Raw genomic sequence first — 19,930 nt, 5'->3', positions numbered from 1 at the left:
TGGCCACGGTTCATTCACATGACTTTCATTGCCCAGTGAAATGTGGATGGAAACATCTTGCTAATTTTGAACTTAGAATTTAGGAAGCTTCACACATGTTTTCTCATCCTCTTGTGAGCACAGAGCTTCCCATTGTCATGACAAGAGCATTCTTTGGCTCGCAGCCAGAGACAGTGTGAAGCAAAACTTGAGAAGAGACACTAAGAAAGAAGCTTCAAGAGTGGGGCGGAGGGGAGAAAACTTGGCCTGCTAAGCCAGAAAGTCTGGAGAGCCCATAAGAATGTGGGTATGAGATAACCTAGGTAACCAATGACCAAAAGAAAAGGGTGATACTGCCCGGAGGAGCAGAGAGGCCAGTGAAAGAGTTACAGCCAATTTCAATCAGAGAGGGTATTTATACCTCTGCAGGCTTTTGCAACTCTGTTTCTCTTACCTTCTCTCCATCACGAGAGGGACCCACTTCCAACTCTCTTCGGAAGTGCTCTCAACTTTCTCTTCGTTCATCTTAAATAAAATTTCTCTTTGTTATACTTGAAACTTGGCAGGTTACTTTGCTCTATATTCATGCTGCCTGTGCTGCTCCAGTTTTATTCTCAGTTTTCATTCATTTTTCCTTTCAATTACCACTTTGTGATAGAGTCAAATGGAGGGACCCACTCAAATAGAGCAGACCCGCCCAAATAGAATGACCCACCCAGGAAAAAGGGAATGCGCCAACCCCTTACTCTTCTGACCCTTTAAATTTCCAAACACCGTAACCCACAGGTGGACTACTTTCTCAAACTCAGCTCACCCACACCCAGGTAGGAATAAAGGCTGGTGTTACCCACACAGAACCTGACTCCATTTCCTTTTGTTTGCGTTTCAGAATAATCTTTTATTTTCAGTCTTCAACCTCTCATTTTGGTACCATGATTCGGATCAGGGAGAAGCCCCCTTGGGGGGCCAAAATACACCCCATCGGAGCCAACTAGATGGACTCTTGTTCTGATGAGATGAAGAGAAAGAGGAGAATCCCTCTGATCCCTGCCCAGAATTCATCCATTTAATGGTGAGGTGAGCATTTGTCTAGAACCCCTTCCTGAACTTTATTAACTTCTCTTTCTGCTTCCCCACTCCACCTTCTCTGTCCATCTCCCTCCATCTCTAGGTCTCTTAAGCATTTGTATATAGCCCCTCTCTGAGAACTTCTCTTCCTTTTTCCCACTCTGGGCCAAAAAATTCTGGTTGTCTGTGACTAACCCCAGTGATTCAGACTGGCCTGTCCAGTGCCTTGTGTTTGGGGACACCCTCCTGTGGGCCTAGGCCACTCTTCTGCCTGGTTAAAGGTCACATACAGAGGCCTGGTACCTCCCTCACCCAGGCCCGTACACCTATGGATTGATCTGGGTAAGTCAGACTTGCCTGTCCAGTGCCTTGAGTCTGGGGGTGCCCTCCCATGGGCCTGAGTCAGTTTTCTCTGTCTGGTTTCACATATGGAGGCCTGGTAACCTCCCTGACTCCAGCTCTCAGCCACCTCCTTCCTCCTTCTCCCAATCTCTCTTTACATTTCTACTTTAACCTCATTTGTTTTTTTACCTCCAGGTTCCGATATGGGGACTGCTCAGTCATAGATTCCCCCTTCTTCACCTTTAAACTGCCTTTTAACTCACCTCAAATCTTTATAGCTGCTCTATTGTGACCTTAAACCTAAATGCCTCATCTTTTTCTGTAATACTGCTTGGCATATGTACAAACTAGACAATAGCTTATAGTGGCCTGAAAATGGCACCTTTGACCTCTCAATCCTCACTGATCTCAATAATTACTATCAGAAATCAGGCTAGAGATTCCCCACATCTGGGCTTTTCTCCTTTTCTGAAACATTCCTTCTCTGTTTGTCTTGTGAACCCTCTCAGATTGTCTTTGTGCAGGTCAAACCAGCTCCCCACACCCATCCGAATCTCCATTGTTTTCTTTCAACCAGGCAGACAACTCACTCCTTCTGCTCCTCCACAGCTTCTCACCTGCCTTCCATAGCACATGGTAGAGACAGGAAAGACGGTGGAACCCAGAGAAAGAAACATGGTGGACCCAATTTCTCCACCCCATACTAGGTCTGGCCACACCTTTGGACTTTCTATTTACAGACCACAACAACCTCTATACTCCCTCTGAGGAGTTGCCAGAATGTAAGGCATCATTGGGGTTCACGTCCCTTTTTCTCTCTCAGACTTGTTCCATGTAAGTCAGAGACTATATCTGGGAAAAACTCAAAAAATCCCCCCAAAGCCCTCAGACTCCCAGTAGGATCTCGTGACCTCTCAGAACTCCAGATATTGGCTTCAGCCATTACTGGAAGTAATGGAAGCCAAAATCTGCCTACTTCTTGAAACTCCTCAGGGCACTCTGAAAGAACAAAACCTCCCCTGGGACCATGTTTTAAGTGCAGCAAACCAGGCCTTTGGGCAAAACAGTGCCCAAATCCAAACTCTCCCTACAAACCATGTCCAGCCTTGGGAGGACCTCACTGGAAGTCTGACTACCCCAGGTCTTTCTAAAGATCTGGTTCATAGTCACTCCCAGGACCTAGCAAAATTTCCTGACCTTTTAAGCCCACCTGTGGAAGACTGATGATCCCCGGAAAATCAGAATGCCCCCTGGACCATCACAAAATTTGAACTGCAGGTATTTTTGCTAGTGGAAGGTAAGCCAATTTCTTTTTTTTCTTTTTTTTTTATTAAATCATAACTGTATACATTGATATGATCATGGGGCATCATACACTCGCTTCATAAACCATTTGACACATTTTTATCACAGTGGTTAACATAGCCTTTCCGGCATTATCTCAGTTACTGTGCCAAAACATTTACATTCTACATTTACCAAGTTTCGCAAATACCCCTGTAAGATGCACCACAGGTGTGATCCCACCGATCCCCCTCCCTCTACCCACTCCCCCCTTTCCCACTTCCCCCTATTGTTAAGTTGTAGCTAGGTTATAGCTTTCATGTGAGAGTCTCAAATTAGTTTCATAGTAGGGCTGTGTACATTGGGTACTTTTTCTTCCATTCTTGGGATACTTTACTAAGAAGAATATGTTCCAGCTCCATCCATGTAAACATGAAAGAGGTAAAGTCTCCATCTTTCTTTAAGGCTGCATAGTATTCCATGGTATACATATACCACAATTTATTAATCCATTCGTGGATTGATGGGCACTTGGGCTTTTTCCATGACTTAGCTATTACGAATTGGGCTGCAATAAACATTCTGGTACAAATATCTTTGTTATGTTGTGATTTTTGGTCTTCTGGGTATATGCCCAGCAGAGGAATTACAGGATTGAATGGCAGATCTATTTTTAGATCTCTGAGTGTTCTCCATATATCTTTCCAAAAGGAATGTATTAATTTGCATTCCCACCAGCAGTGCTGAAGTGTTCCCTTTTCTCCGCATCCACGCCAACATCTCTGGTCTTGAGATTTTGTGATATAGGCTAGTCTCATTGGAGTTAGATGATATCTCAAAGTAGTTTTGATTTGCATTTCTCTGATGATTAAAGATGATGAGCATTTTTTCATATGTCTGAAGGCCTTGTGCCTGTCTTCTTCAGAGAAGTTTCTCTTCAAATCCCTTGCCCAGCCTGCGATGGGATCCCTTGTTTTTTTCTTGCTGATGCGTTTGAGTTCTCTGTGGATTCTGGTTATTAAACCTTTGTCAGAGATATACCCTGCAAATATCTTCTCCCATTCTGAGGGCTGTCTGCTTGCTCTGCTTACTGTGTCCTTAGCTGTGCAGAAGCTTTTTAGTTTGATCAAGTCCCAGTAGTGTATTTTTGAAGCTGCTTCAATTGCCCGGGGGGTTCTCCTCATGAAATACTCACCCAGACCAATTTCTTCAAGGGTTTTCCCTGCATTCTCCTCTAGTATTTTTATAGTTTCATGTTTTAAGTTTAAATCTTTAATCCAATGAGAGTCTATCTTAGTTAATGGTGAAAGGTGTGGGTCCAATTTCAGTCTTCTGCAGGTTGCCAGCCAGTTCACCCAGCACCATTTGTTAAATAGGGAATCTTTTCCCCACTGAATGTTTTTAATTGGCTTGTCAAAAATCAAATAGCGGTAAGTACCTGGATTCATCTCTTGGTTCTCTATTCTGTTCCAGATATCTACTTCTCTGTTTTTGTGCCAATACCATGCTGTTTTGATCACTATCGATTTGTAGTAAAGTCTGAGGTCTGGTAGTGTGATTCCTCCTGTTTTGTTTTTATTTCTGAGTAATGTCTTGGCTATTCGAGGTTTTTTCTGATTCCATATAAAACGAAGTAATGTTTTTTCAAGATCTTTAAAATATGACAGTGGAGCTTTAATAGGGAGTGCATTGAAATTATATATTGCTTTGGGTAGTATGGACATTTTGATAATGTTGATTCTTCCCAGCCATGAGCATGGTATGTTTTTCCATTTGTTAACATTTTCAGCTATTTCTTTTCTTAGAGTTTCATAGTTCTCTTTATAGAGATCTTTCATGTCTTTTGTTAGGTAAATTCCCAAATATTTCATCTTCTTTGGCACTACTGTGAATGGGATAGAGTCCTTAACTGCTTTTTCAATTTGACTGTTGTTGGTGTATATAAAGGCTACCGATTTATGAATGTTGATTTTGTAACCTGAGACGCTGCTGTATTCCTTGATCACTTCTAGGAGTTTTGTAGTAGAGTCCTTAGTGTTTTCCAGATACACAATCATATCATCTGCGAAGAGTGAGAGTTTGATCTCTTCTGACCCTATATGGATACCCTTGATCGCCTTTTCTTCCCTAATTGCGGTGGCTAAAACTTCCATTACAATGTTGAAAAGCAATGGAGATAATGGGCAGCCTTGTCTGGTTCCTGATCTGAGTGGAAATGATTCCAATTTAACTCCATTCAATATGACATTGGCGGTGGGTTTGCTGTAGATGGCCTCTATCAGTTTAAGAAAAGTCCCTTCTAGACCAATTTTCTTGAGTGTTCTGATCATGAAGGGATGCTGGATATTATCAAAAGCTTTTTCTGCATCAATTGAGAGAATCATATGGTCTTTGTTTTTTAATTTGTTTATGTGCTGAATTACATTTATAGATTTACGTATATTGAACCAGCCTTGATACCCTGGGATAAAACCAACTTGGTCATGATGTATAATTTGTTTGATGTGTTGCTGGATTCTGTTTGTTAGGATCTTGTTGAATATTTTTGCATCTATATTCATTAGTGATATTGGTCTATAATTTTCTTTTCTTGTTGGGTCTTTTCCTGGTTTGGGGATCAGGGTGATGTTTGCTTCATAGAACGTGTTGGGTAGTCTTCCTTCTTTTTCTACATTTTGGAACAGGTTGAGTAATATAGGTATTAATTCCTCTTTAAAGGTTTGGTAGAATTCTGACGTGAAACCATCTGGTCCCGGGCTTTTCTTTTTAGGGAGCTTTTGTATAGTTGATGCTATTTCTGAACTTGATATGGGTCTATTCAACATTTCCACTTGATTCTGGTTAAGTCTTGGAAGGTGGCGCGCTTCCAAGTATCGGTCTATTTCCTTCAGATTTTCATATTTCTGAGAATAAAGTTTCTTGTAATATTCATTAAGGATTTTTTGGATTTCTGATGAGTCTGTGGTTATTTCGTCTTTGTTGTTTCTGATTGATGATATTAGAGATTTTACTCTTTTTTTCCTGATTAGGTTGGCCAGAGGTTTATCCATTTTATTGACCTTTTCAAAAAACCAGCTTTTTGATTTATTGATCTGTTGTATTATTCTTTTGTTTTCAATTTCATTTAATTCTGCTCTAATTTTGGTTATTTCTTTTCTTCTACTGGGTTTGGGGTTGGAATGTTCTTCCTTCTCCAGTTGTGTGAGATGTCCCATTAAGTTGTTAACTTCCTCTCTTTCCATTCTCTTGAGGAAGGCTTGCAGTGCTATAAATTTCCCTCTTAGAACTGCCTTTGCAGTGTCCCAGAGGTTCTGATAGTTTGTGTCTTCATTGTCGTTTTGTTCCAAAAAATTGGCGATTTCTTTCTTAATCTCATCTCTGACCCAGCTATCATTCAGCTTAAGGTTATTTAACTTCCATGTTTTTGTATGGGTATGCAAATTCCTGTTGTTACTCAATTCAAGTTTTATTCCATGATGGTCCGAGAAGATGCATGGAATAATTTCTACTCCTTTAAATTTACTGAGGTTAGACTTGTGACCTAAAATGTGGTCAATTTTGGAGTAAGTTCCGTGGGCTGATGAGAAGTATGTGTATTCAGTTTTGTTGGGATGAAATGTTCTGTAGATGTCTGCTAAATGTAAATATTGGATGGTTAGGTTTAAATCTAAGATTTCTTTGCTCAGCTTCTTTCTGGAGGATCGATCCAACACTGCCAAGGGAGTGTTGAAATCTCCGATGATTATGGAGCTGGAGGAAATCAAGTTGCTCATGTCTGTTAGAGTTTCTCTTATAAATTGAGGTGCATTCTGGTTGGGTGCATAGATATTAATAATTGAGATCTCATCATATTGAGTATTACCCTTAACAAATATGAAGTGACCATTCTTGTCCTTCCTTATTTTTGATGGTTTAAAGCCTACTGTATCTGCAAATAAAATTGCAACACCTGCTTTTTTCTGATTACCATTTGCCTGAAATATGGATGACCATCCTTTCACCCTGAGTCTGTATTTGTCTTTTAAGTTGAGATGTGACTCTTGTATGCAACAAATATCTGGCTTGAGTTTTTGTATCCAGTCAGCTAACCTATGTCTCTTTAGAGGACAGTTTAAGCCATTCACATTGATGGAGAGTATTGATAAGTCTGGTGGAATTTTGGGTATCGAGTTTTTCAAAGGTCCAGTGGACATTTTTAATCCTTTCGCCAGTGTGGAAGTTGGAGTTTGATCCGAAGTTTCTGAGTGAGTTTACTTTTGTGGTATAGGATTGGGTTGGTCATTGTGGAGGATAGGTCTGAGAACATCCTGAAGAGCTGGTTTACTTATGGCAAATTTTTTCAACATATGAATGTCATTGAAGTATTTAATTTCTCCATCATAGATGAAACTCAGTTTAGCTGGATACAAGATCCTGGGTTGAAAGTTATTTTGCTTTAGGAGATTTAAAGTTGATGACCAGCCTCTTCTGGCTTGAAAAGTTTCAGCAGAGAGATCTGCAGTTATTCTAATATTCTTACCTTTGTACGTTATAGTTTTCTTTCGCCGGGCTGCTTTGAGAATCTTCTCTTTCATGTTAACTTTAGTGAAGCTAATTATGATATGTCTGGGGGATGACTTATTGGGGTTGAATCGTGCTGGGGTTCTGAAACTGTCTGCTATCTGAATTTCAGATTCTCTAGGCATGTCTGGAAAATTTTCTTTCATAATTTCATGCAGAAGGGCCTCTGTGCCCTTGGAGGCGACTTCATCATTCTCCGAAATTCCTATAATCCTTATGTTGCTTTTTTTCGAATTATCTGAGAGTTCTCTGAGTGAGTGATCCGTTTTTGCTCTCCATTTCTCTTCCTCTTTGAGAGATTGGGAGCGTTCGAAGACTTTATCTTCAATGTCAGAAATCCTTTCTTCTGCTTGCTCCATTCTGTTACTGAGGGATTCTGCTGTATTTTTCATATCTTTGAGGGCTGTAAGTTCTTGCTTCAGTGTGTCTAAGTCTTTGGTGGTTTTGTCTTTAAATTCGTTAAATTCTTGAGACAATTTTTGAATTTCTCCTTGAATTCCTAATTCCATTTTATTAATCTTGTCTGCAATCCAAATTCTGAATTCGATTTCTGACATCTCAGCCAGTTGTTTATGAATGGGATCTTCAATCATATCTGCTGTGTCTTTTCTTGGGGGGGTTGATCTATTCGGGTTATTCATGTTACCAGAGTTTTTCCGCTGATTCCGCCCCATGGTTATTTTACTCCCTTTGGTTTTTCCCCTGGGGTTTTATCGAGGGCCCGTACAGTGTTGTGGCCTGAGAAACTGGGGCCCTGTCTGGTGTGGTGGAGTCAAGTGGTTCTGTCTTGCTTTCAGCTGGTTTCTGTTCGATCCTATTGCAACTTCTACTCTGGCTTGAAGTCTCAGCTGTGTGGAAAAATCAGCAATTAAGTCACCCCGCCTGCCCACCTCTGGCCCCAGTTGGAAAAGGAGAATCAAACCTTCCTACAACCGCACACCCAGGGCACCGCCTGAAAAGTCCTCAGTCTATTAGCCCAGTTCAAAAGGTCCAAATCCGCTGTCTCAATCGGCACTTGTCTCGGGTGGGAGAGTTCAAGAGGTCTCTGGGAACTGGATCACAGGGGCCTGGTGACTCCTCTGACACGGCTCACCCCAGTGCAGCGTGGAGTCAGGGGGAGCCACCCAGCAAACAGAGCAGTCTAGGAAGGTTGACATCTCCTTCCCCACTTTGCCCCTCCGTCGGACCCAGTCACTGGTATCTCTGCAGATGGCTAACCCAGTTGCCTGCAGTGAACAGACACTCCAGGGGTTTGCACCTGCCTGAATCACAAGGAAGTCTGCCAGGCCCCCGCAGACTGCCGCTATCTAGCAGGAGGAGATGGGGCCTGACATCTTTGAGTGTTTGATGCAGGTGATGGGAAGGAGGTGTTCACTCAGGCTTAGCCCCGTCCCTGATGGATGCTGCTAACAGAACAGAACAGAACAGACAACTTTGCGGGGTTCTGTCTCTGTTCCTGTCGAAATCGCCTACAGAAGACGGGCTGTTTTGAGTTCAAACGTCTTTGCTGCTGGAGATTTGCGTTCGAACACCTCTCCGGGTCGGCCCCGCCCTGGAAGTTTCCCGGGTTTGTGAGCCGTGTCAGGAAATCCCCCGCTCAGCTCACCGGTGGCCTCCTCTGGTTGCCCAGGGAAACAGGGGGTGTGGCCTCAGAATATCCAGAAGTGAGCGTTCTGCCGTTAAAGAAAAAACGGCTGTTGATCTACCTCCAGGGAACTGCTGCTCTGGTGTGGGCACTCAGGCGACCCTTTTCTCCTCTGTCCCGCGCCCCAGAGTCAGCACTGAGCGGCTGCAGTTTGTGCTGGGTCCACACCCCTCAAGAGATCCCCCAAGAATCAGAACTGTTGGGGGATGGGCCCCCAGACCCCGATTGGGAGTGGGGGGGGGAAGCTAGAGTTCCATTCAGTTTTACGCAACACTACAGCCCGGGGAGGGCTCCTGCACTGCACCGCAGGGAAGTGCCGCCAAGGCTTGATTTCCCCTCAGCAGAGTGCCCTCTCCTCGCTCATGTGTCCCAGAGTCAGCGCTGACCTGACGCAGCTCAAGCACTGTGCACTCCCCTCGAGAAATCACCCAAGGATCCGAACTCCGGGGGGATAGGCCCTCAGACCCCGAGTGAGAGTAGGGGCTCTCACCTCTCAGCGGGGAAGCTAGAGTCTTATTCAGTCTTGTGCCCCGTAATGTTGCCCAGGGAGGGTTGGTGCACTGCACCGCAGGGAAGTGCCGCCGAGGCGTGACTCCCCTTCAGCCCGGTGCCCTCTCCTCACTCGCGCACCTCAGAGTCAATGCTGACCAGTCGCAACTCGGGGACTGTCCACTCCCCTTGAGAAATCACCCAAGGATCCGAATTCCTGGGGGACAGGCCTCCAGACCTCAGTGGGCGGGAGGGGAGCGCCGGGGATTCAGGGTTGCCGGCAAAGGATTCCCAAAGTTTTATTCAGCCCTATGTCTGGCAGGAGAACGCCATGGCACCCCAGTAGGGGAGGTAGGTCCAGTTTTTAGAAGGTCTCTCCCTGGAGTGTAGTGGGAGGACCTTTAATTTCTGCCCGCTTGTTCAATTGTGGGGCTCTTGAGCCGGTCTCATGGGGGAGGGGGACTCCCGTCCGCCTGGTGGTGGATTTTGTACCTTTTGTTTGCGTCCTTGTGATCACAGCTTGCCTCAGCGGTGTTGATGTACGTTCTTCAACCTTCTCTCTTGGTGAGGCTCAAGTCCACCAGGACACCTACTAAATTCCTGTCCCTTAACTCTCCTTCTGGATGGGAGCCTCTGTTGAAAGCTGGCTTCAGTCCGCCATCTTGTCTCGATCCCCCGCCAATTTCTTTTCTAATAAAAACGGGAACAACTTTTTCCACGCTGCCATCTTATAAAGGTCTCTAAAAAAATGTAGGTCTCAGTGGTGGGAGTTGATGATAATTTACTGCACCCTCAGGCTACTCCACCCTCATGGTGCTGAAAATGTTGCAGGAAGACAAGGCCCAATGGAGAGAAAGAGCACCCAAACATCCTGTTTATAAGAGGAAGCTTTATTCACCAGCTGGGAGCTTATGGCATAGAAGAATTTCAAATGGCTGCACTCCCTGACTGGCTTGGTCTTTCCCTTTTTAGCAACAGTCAAAAAGTTCCAACACATAGATACCCTTCTCATTGGCCAGTTTTAATCAAGTGGGAGATGCTATTCCAGCCCCTACAGAACTACAGGATTTCATGGAACTTCCTAGAATTTCAGTTCCCAGAAGTTAGGTTTATAAATTGCTAAAAGCTGAGTCACTATGGAGAGGACTCTGTAGGTGTATCCTTGTGGTCTCCTTGAGAAGACCCGTTCTACTGAAAGACTTGGACAGGACCCCCAACTCTGTCCTGAACGACAACGACCCCAATCAACCGCAAGAGATGGCACTTGATGCAATCAGCAAGAGGATTTTATTCCAGCATGCTGGGGCTTAACTCGTAACTCTCTCAGGAGCAGAGGAGTCAAGCCCCGAACAGCAGGTTTTACAAGCTTATAAAGGCAAAAACCACAAGGTAGGGAGGGGTAGCAGACATAGCAGGGGCTTTCCAGATAAGAAGAACTCTGGTTCATTACTCATCTGTCTTAAGACAAGATTAGCAGTTAAACATTTGCTTAGCTCTTTTTTCAGAACTGGTTACCGGGTATCTGCTTTAGCTCGGGGCTATTTCCTGGAACAGTTACAAAAGGTCACATTCTTATGGTAGGGGGCAAGAGGTGCTGCTACATGGCTGGTCCCCTCCCCCCCACCCCCCCGATTTGGTAGTACTTTCCTTCACTACTAGACCTTATCTTTCTCAGGTATCCTCTCTCAGAATCATGGCCTCCTTGATTATTTCCTATTTTAGGGCCACCAATTATGGTTTTTCTTATTCTCAGTTTTTCTCCATCTCATCTCCTGATTGTTGACCAGGCAGTCACCTAGGAAACAAATGCTCATGTCCTCACCCTACATGGATATCAACCAGTTCAGGCTAAAGACCCAAGAATGTTCCTGTAAACATCACTCCCGCCCTGTGGAGAGCAGGCCATGAGGAAATAGGGCCCCCACAGCCTGAGGAACATTCAGGGAATGAAACCCCAACTTCTTTTCTCCATTCCCAAAACAACCATATTCCTTTCTTCATGTTCCCTCTGCCAGAAGTCACATAGCTCTTTCTTTGTCTAGATAACTATGCAGAGATCCTTGTAATTTTTCCCTTCCTTCTCCTTGTCATATGCTAACAAAGTAGAGTAGTAACCACTAAGTTGGGGTGGTGCCTGTGGCTCAGTGAGTAGGGCGCTGGCCCCATATATGGAGGGTGGCGGGTTTGAACCCAGCCCTAGCCAAACTGCAACAAAAAATAGCCGGGCATTGTGGCGGGTGCCTGTAGTCCCAGCTACTTGGGAGGCTGAGGCAAGAGAATCGCTTAAGCCCGAGAGCTGGAGGTTGCTGTGAGCTATGATGCCATAGCACTCTACCGAGGATGACAAAGTGAGACTCTGTCTCCAAAGAAAAAAGTGGAGTAGTAACCTGTAAGTCATACTCCTTCCTTTGTTTTGTTACCTATGCAGAGATCCTTCTGATCTTTCCTTCTTACTTCTTATCATATGTTAATGAAGTTGAGTAGAAACCATAACAAGAGGATTTGTCTTTATTCAAGTCATTTGCATCTTCCTGTCTTACTGTAAGAGCAAAAATATGTCTTTTGTTTATGCTATTTCCCCATATTGTCTATGCTACTTCCCGCTTGACGATCCTGTACAGATACTATAAAAATAAAGCTGATTTTGTGCTTTGGTGCTGGCTGCAGCCATCAGCTCAGTCAGACCTCCCCATCCCATTTTTGTATCTGTGTCTTTGTTTGTGCTGTATTTTTCTCAGTCCCCACCAATTTCACCCTGGTTCACTCCCCTTCCCCACATTGGTTTGCCACACTGCTCCTCCTCCCCCCATTTTCCTTATAGGCAGCCCACACCACCCTTCCCCCTCAAGGAAATAGTCAAAGAGATACCACCCCCATCATCCCACCTCCTTATAATAGACTAAAAAGACTGGAAGGATAGAGTCAAATAGAGGGACCCACCCAAAGAGAATGTCCCACCCAAGAAAAAGGGAATGCACCAACCTCTACCATTCTGACCCTTTAAATTTCCATACACCTTAACCCATGTGTGGACTTCCTTCTAGAATTCAGATCACCAGGTGGAAACAAAGGCTGGTGTTACCCACATAGAACCGGGACTCCATTTCTTTTTGTTCACATTTCAGAATTATCTTTTTTTTTTTAGACAGAAAATGTTGCCTCATGTTGCCCTTGGTAGAGTGCCATGGCCTCACAGCTCATAGCAACCTCAAACTCCTGGACTTAAGCGATTCTCTTGCCTCAGCCTCCCAAGTAGCTGGGACTACAGGCACCAGCCACAATGCCCAGCTATTTTTTGTTGCAGTTGTCATTGTTGTTTAGCTGGCCCAGGCTGGGTTTGAACCCACCAGCCTCAGTGTATGTGGCTGGCACCGTAACCACTGTGCTATGGATGCCAAGCCCAGAATAATCTTTTATTTTCAGTCTTTGACCTCTCACTGTGCCTTGGTTGAACTTTCTAGCTCAGCTGAGTAATCAAACCAGGTTAACTGGGTTTGGGAAACCGGGGCCCCTCAGTCCCTACAGAACTGTCTTAGCCATTGCAGCTTGAAGCAGAGTTACCCTGCAAATTTACAAATGAGAACTAAATGCTTCCTATTATGTGCTCCTGAGAATTGAAGATTGCTACAGAGCAATAGCTGACCGTAACAAGCAAGGAAGAGTGCTCTGAGAAAGATGAGAGAAGCCTCAGCTAATTGACATTTATATTCAAAGCCTATATCCATCACTATTTTACTATTTTGTCTCCAAAGTTTTCCACTGTATGGATGTACCATATTTATTTTGCCAATCTCTCTTCATGAACATCTAAGTTATTTCTAATTTTATACTGTTATGACCAGCACTGCAATGGATGGTCTTCTGCACACTTTTAAACATTTGACTTCTTGTTCCCTTAGGAATTCCTAGAATCAGCAGTGCTCACTCAAAGGAAATCCACATTTTTTAGTTTGGATGCACATTTTCTTTTTTCAGATTATTTATGATCATTATACATCAGCACTGCATAAATTTTAGAGTGCTTATTATATGTCAGACAAATATGCCTGATATATATTTTCTTATTTAATTCTCACAATAACCTATGAGTAGACACATTGTTCTCTCCATTAAAACTAGTCAAAGAATATATCAGTCACTTGTCCAAGTTTGTAAAAGGTAGAAGCAGGATTCAAAACTAGGCAGTTGTATTTCCTTTATATTCTCAACAATAGAGTAAAACAGTGCCCTCTCATCTCTCACAATTCCTATGTTGTAATAAAATAGCTGCTTCTTTGAAAAGTAGGTCAAATTGTTTCATTGATCCAGATAACATGAGGGAATGAGTATTGTGGAAGACGGATATAAGATCTAAGACCTGGAGGAATGATGAAGTTCATGTGCAATTTAAAATAGTTGACTATAATTATTTTCTTTCTTTCTTTATTTTTTTGAGATAAGTTCTCACTTTGTCACCCTTTGTAGAGTAACATGGTGTCACAGCTCATAGCAGCCTCAAACTCTTGGGCTTAAGATACTCTCTTGCCTCAGCCTCCCGAGTAGCTGGAACTACAGGTGTTGGCCACAATGCCTGGCTATTTTTAGGGGTCTTGTTCTTGCTCAGACTGGTCTCCAATTCCTGAGCTCAAGCAATCTACCTGCCTGGCCTCCAGAGTGCTAGGATTACAGGCATAAGCCACTGTGCCCAGCTTATAATACCTATTTCCTAATAACTATCTGTAGTTTCCAAATGTTGAGGAAATAGCCAATATTTCGGCTATTATGACAATCACAAGAGTTCAGCATAATGGTTGGATAAAGATGAAGCCAGAACACAGTCCAAACTGGGAGTGGTAGCTCACACCTGTAATCCCAGCACTGTGGGAGGCGGAGGTGGGAGAATTGCTCGAGCTCAGGAGTTCGAGACTTGTCTGAGTGAGAATGAGACCTGAACTCATTTAAAAAATGAAAAACCTAGTTGGGCACTGTGGCGTGCACTTGTAATCCTAGTAACTTCTGGAGGCTGGGCAGCAGGATGCCTACAGTCCCAAGTCTGAGGTTGTAGGGAGCTATGATGGCCATTGCACTCTGCTCAGGGCATACTGTCAGACTCTGTCTCAAAAACAAAACAAAACAACGGGCGGCGCCTGTGGCTCAAGGAGTAGGGCGCCGGTCCCATATGCCGGAGGTGGCGGGTTCAAACCTAGCCCCGGCCAAACAAAACAAAACAAAACAAAACCAATTTAGTAAACAAAATTTACTAAATGTAGAATACAAATGTACGAATGTCTTAACACAATAACTAAGAAAATGCCTTGAAGGCTATAACCTGTTGATGAAAATATTTCAAATTGTATATAAAACCAGCACATGGTACCCCCCAAAATTGAAAATTCAAAAAATAAATAAATAAAATAAATCTGAAAAAAACAAGAAAACAAAAAGAAAAAAGAAAAAACAAGGAAATAAAAAGAAGAAACAATAAGGTAATAAAAATTTTTTAAGAACCCAAAGAAATTTAAAAAAAAACCCAAAAAACAGCCCAAACCAAATATTCATTACAAAAAGTTAATGGTGTCTGTTTGGTGGTCCACTGCTGGTATTAATCACTGTTGTTTCATGAAACCTGGTGAGTCAGTTACAGTGGATGTCTACTACACCCACCTCATGAACTGAGGATGCTTGGAATTAAGCAGCTGAGATTGGTCAATAGAGACAGGCCAATCCTTATGCAAGACAACATTCAACTATATGTTGCACAAACAATGCTGGGGTAGGGAAGATAGTGGAGAGATGGTAACATGGCTATCTTTACTTATGTGCTTCTCTATATCCTTAGTCAACTCATTTTCTTTCTTTCTTTTTTTTTTAGTTGTTGGGGATTCATTAAGGGTACAAGAAACCAGGTTACACTGATTGCATTTGTTAGGTAAAGTACCTCTTACAATCGTGCCTTTTCCCTGAAAGATATGTCACACACTGAGACCTGACCCCGCCTCATTCCCTCTCTCTGCTCTTCCTTTCCCCCACTCCTCCCTCCTTCTTTTCTCTCTCCACTCTCCCCTTACCCCACCCCCACCATGTCATTTATTGTCATTAATTGTCCTCATATCAAAATTGAGTACATAGGATTCATGCTTCTACATTCTTGTGATGCTTTACTAAGAATAATGTGTTTCACTTCCAACCAGGTTAATACAAAGGCTTTAAAGTCTCCATTTTTTTAGTGGCTGAAGAGTATTCCATGGTTTACATATACCACAGCTTGGTAATCTATTCCTGGGTTGGTGGGCATTTAGGCTGTTTCCACATTTTGGCGATTGTAAATTAAACTGCAATAAACAGCCTAGTGAGAGTGTCCTTATGATAAAAGGATTTTATTCCTTCTGGGTAGATGCCCAGTAATGGGATTGTAGGATCAAATGGGAGGTCTAGCTTGAGTTCTTTGAGGGTTCTTCATACTTCCTTCCAAAAAGGTTGTATTAGTTTGCAGTCCCACCACAGTGTAAAAGTGTTCCCTTCTCTCAACAACCATACCAGCTTCTTCAGTTTTGAGATTTTGTGATGTGGGCCATTCTTGCTGGGGTTAGATGGTATCTCAGGGTGGTTTTGATTTGCATTTCTCTAATAATTAGGGATGAGGATCATTTTTCATCTGTTTGTTATCCATTCATCTGTCTTCTTTAGAGAAAGTTCTATTCATGTCTCTTGCTCACTGATATATAGGATTGTTGGCCTTTTTCATGTGGATTAATTTGAGTTCTCTATAGATCCCAGTTATCAAGCTTTTGTCTGATTCAAAATATGCAAATATCCTTTTCCATTGTGTAGGTTGTCTATTTGCTTTGGTTGTTGTCTCCCTAGCTGTTGTCTCCCTTAGCTTTTCAGTTTAATTAACTCCCATTTGTTTATTTTTGTTGTTGCAATTGCCCCCGCAGTCTTCATGAAATCTTTCCCCAGGCCAATATCTTCCAGTGTTTTTCCTATGCTTTCTTGGAGGATTTTTATTATTTCATGCCTTAAATTTAAGTCCTTTATCCATCTTGAATCAATTTTTGTGAGTGGAGAAAGGCATGGGTCCAATTTCAGTCTTTTACATGTGGATGTCCAGTTCTCCCAGCACCATTTATTGAATAGGGAGTCTTTCTCCCAAGTTGTGTTCTTGTTTGGTTTATCGAAGATTAGGTGGTTGTAAGATGTTAATTTCATTTCCTGGTTTTCTATTTGATTCCAAATGTCTATGTCTCTATTTTTGTGCCAGTACCATGCTGTCTTGACCACTATGGCCTTGTAGTACAGCCTAACATCTGGTATGCTGATGCCCCGGCTTTGTTTTTATTACTAAGAACTGCCTTAGCTATATGGGGTTTCTTCTGGTTCCATACAAAATGCAGAATTATTTTTTCCAAGTCTTGTAAATATGATGTTGGTATTTTAATAGGGATGGCATTGAATCAGTATATTGCTTTGGGAAATAAAGACATTTTAACAATGTTGATTCTTCCTAACCATAAGCATGGTATGTTCTTCCATTTGTTAATATCCTCTGCTATTTCCTTTCTTAGGGTTTCATAATTTTCTTTATAGAAGTCCTTCACCACTTTTGTTAGGTATATTCCTAGGTATTTCATTTTCTTTTTTTTTTTTTTTTTGTAGAGACAGAGTCTCACTTTATGGAGGCCTCACACAGCTCACAGCAACCTCCAACTCCTGGGCTTAAGCGACTCTCCTGCCTCAGCCTCCCGAATAGCTGGGACTACAGGCGCCCGCCACAACACCCGGCTATTTTTTGGTTGCAGTTTGGCCGGGGCCGGGTTTGAACCCGCCACCCTTGGTATATGGGGCCGGCACCCTACCAACTGAGCCACAGGCGCAGCCTGGTATTTCATTTTCTTTGAAGCTATGGAGAAGGGAGTTGTGTCTTTAATTAGCCTCTCATCTTGGCTGTTATTGGAGTATACAAAGGCTATTGACTTGAGGACATTGATTTTATATCCTGAGACATTACTGTGTTTTTGATGATTTCTAGGAGTCTTGTGGTTGAATCTTTTGGGTTCTCTAAGTATATGATCGTATCATCAGCAAAGAGGGAGAGTTTAACCTTCTCTGCTCCCATTTGGATGCCCTTTATTTCCTTGTCTTGCCTAATTGTATTGGCTAGAACTTCCAGCACTATGTTGAATAGTAATGGTGACAGAGGACAACCTTGTCTAGTTCCCATTCTAAGAGGAAAAGCTTTCAGTTTTACTCCATTCAGTAAAATATTACCTCTGGGTTTGTCATAGATATCTTTGATCAGTTTAAGAAATGTGCCACCCATGCCTATACTCTTCAGTGTGATAATTAGGAAAGGATGTGGATTTTATCAAATGCTTTTTCTGCATCAATTGAGAGGATCATATGGCCTTTTGTTTTGCTTCTGTTGATACAGTGAATAATGATTATGGACTTGCGTATGTTAAAGCAGCCTTGCATCCCTGGGATGAAACCTACTTGATCATGATGTATGATTTTTTTATGATAAGCTGTAATCTATTTGGCTAGGACTTTGTTGAGAATTTTCGCATCTATATTCATTAGTGAAATTGGTCTGAAATTCTCCTTTTTAGTTGGGTCTTTTCCTGGTTTTGGTATCGGGGTGACATTTGCTTCATAGAAGGTGTTGGGGAAGATTCCTTCCTCCTCAATTTTTCAGAATAATTTCTGCAGTACAGGAATAAGCTCTTCTTTGAAGGTTTGATAGAATTGTGCTATGACGCATTCGGACCAGGGCATTTTTTTGTTGGAAGATTTATTGTTTCTTTGATCTCAGTGTTTGAAATTGGTCAGAGTTTTATTTCTTCCTGGCTAAGTCTAGGGAGAGGGTATGATTCCAAATATTGATTCATTTCCTTCACATTGTCAAATTTCTGGGCATAGAGTTTCTAGTAGTATTCAGAGATGATCTCTTGTATCTCTGTGGCATCAATTGTTGATTTCCCTTTATCATTTCTGATTGAGGTTACTACAGATTTTACTTTTCTATTTCTAGTTAGTCTGGCCAAAAGTTTATCTATTTTATTTATTTTAAAAAAAAAACCTACTCCTTGTTTCATTAATTTTCTGAATGATTCTTTTGTTTTGTTTTCAATTTCATTGATCTCTGATTTAATTTTGGATATTTCTTTTCTTCTACTGGATTTAGGCTTAGATTGTTCTTCTTTCTCCAATTCCATAAGATGGCTTGTGAGTTTGTTGATGTGCTTTCTTTCTGTTTTTTGAATGTAGCATCTAAAGCAATAAATTTTCCTCTCAAAACTGCTTTTGCAGTATCCCGCAGGTTTTGGTGGCTTGTGTCTTCATTGTTGTTATGCTCAAGGAAGTTAATGATTTCCTGTTTTATTTCTTCTTGCACCCAACTGTCATTCAACAGAAGGTTGTTTAATTTCCATGCCTTTGTGGAGGATTGAACATTTTTGTTGGAGTTGAGTTCTACTTTTAGTGCCTTGTGGTCTGAAAAGATACAAGGTAAAATTTCAATTTTTTTGATTGTATTGAAGTTTGTTTTGTGTCCTAGGATATGATCAATTTTGGGTAATGTTCCATGGGGCGATGAGAAGAACGTATATTCTTTATCTTTGGGATGGAGTGTTCTATATGTTTCTATCAGGCACAGTCGTTCTAGGGGCTCATATAAGTCTCACATAAGTCCCTTATATCTTTGTTTAATTTCTGTTTAGAGGATCTGTCCAGCTCTGTAAGAGGAGTGTTAAAGTTCCCTGTTATTATGGTGTTATAGAATATCATATTGCTCAGAGTGAGTAAGGTCTGTTTCAAGAATCTGGGAGCATTTAAAGTTGGGTGTATAAATATTTAGAATTGAAATGTCTTATTGTGTATTTTTCCCTTGACCAATATAAAGTGACCATCTTTGTCTTTTTTGACTTTAGTTGCTTTAAAACCACATATATCTGAAAATAAGATTGCAACTCCTCTTTTCTTCTGAATTCTGTTTGCCTGAAAATTTGTCTTCCAACCCTTAACTTTGAGTTTTAATTTGTCTTTTGAAGCTAGGTGTGTTTCCTGCAGACAGCAGATGGATGGCTTGTGTTTTTTAATCCAGTCAGCAAATCTATGCTTCTTCAGTGGGGAATTCAAGCCGTTAACATTTATTGAGATAATTGATAAGTGTGGTAGTGTTCTATTCATCTTATTTTGTGAGAGTCCATTACTTAGTTTTATCTTTCGGATCATTGTGGAAGTTAAGTTCTGTCCCTTAATTTCTGTGTTCTTACTTTGCTGTTGGTCCATTGTTATGGTAAGCGTGTAGAACAGGTTGAAGTATTTCCTATAGAGCTGGTCATGTGGCGAATTTCCTCAATGTTTGCATATCAGTAAATGATTTGATTTCTCTGTCTTTTTTTTTTGGAGACAGAGTCTCAAGTTGTTGCCCTGGGTGGAGTGCCCTGGCATCACAGTTCACAGAAATATCCAACTTCTGGGCTCAAGCAATGCTCCTGCCTCTGCCTCCCAAGTAGCTGGGACTACAGGCACCCACCACAATGCCCGGTTATTCTCTGTCAATTTTAAAACTTAGCTTAGCAG

This window comes from Nycticebus coucang, chromosome 5 (assembly GCF_027406575.1).
Source record: "Nycticebus coucang isolate mNycCou1 chromosome 5, mNycCou1.pri, whole genome shotgun sequence".
Classification (NCBI taxonomy): domain Eukaryota; kingdom Metazoa; phylum Chordata; class Mammalia; order Primates; family Lorisidae; genus Nycticebus; species Nycticebus coucang.
Note: the sequence above shows the minus strand (reverse complement) of the source record.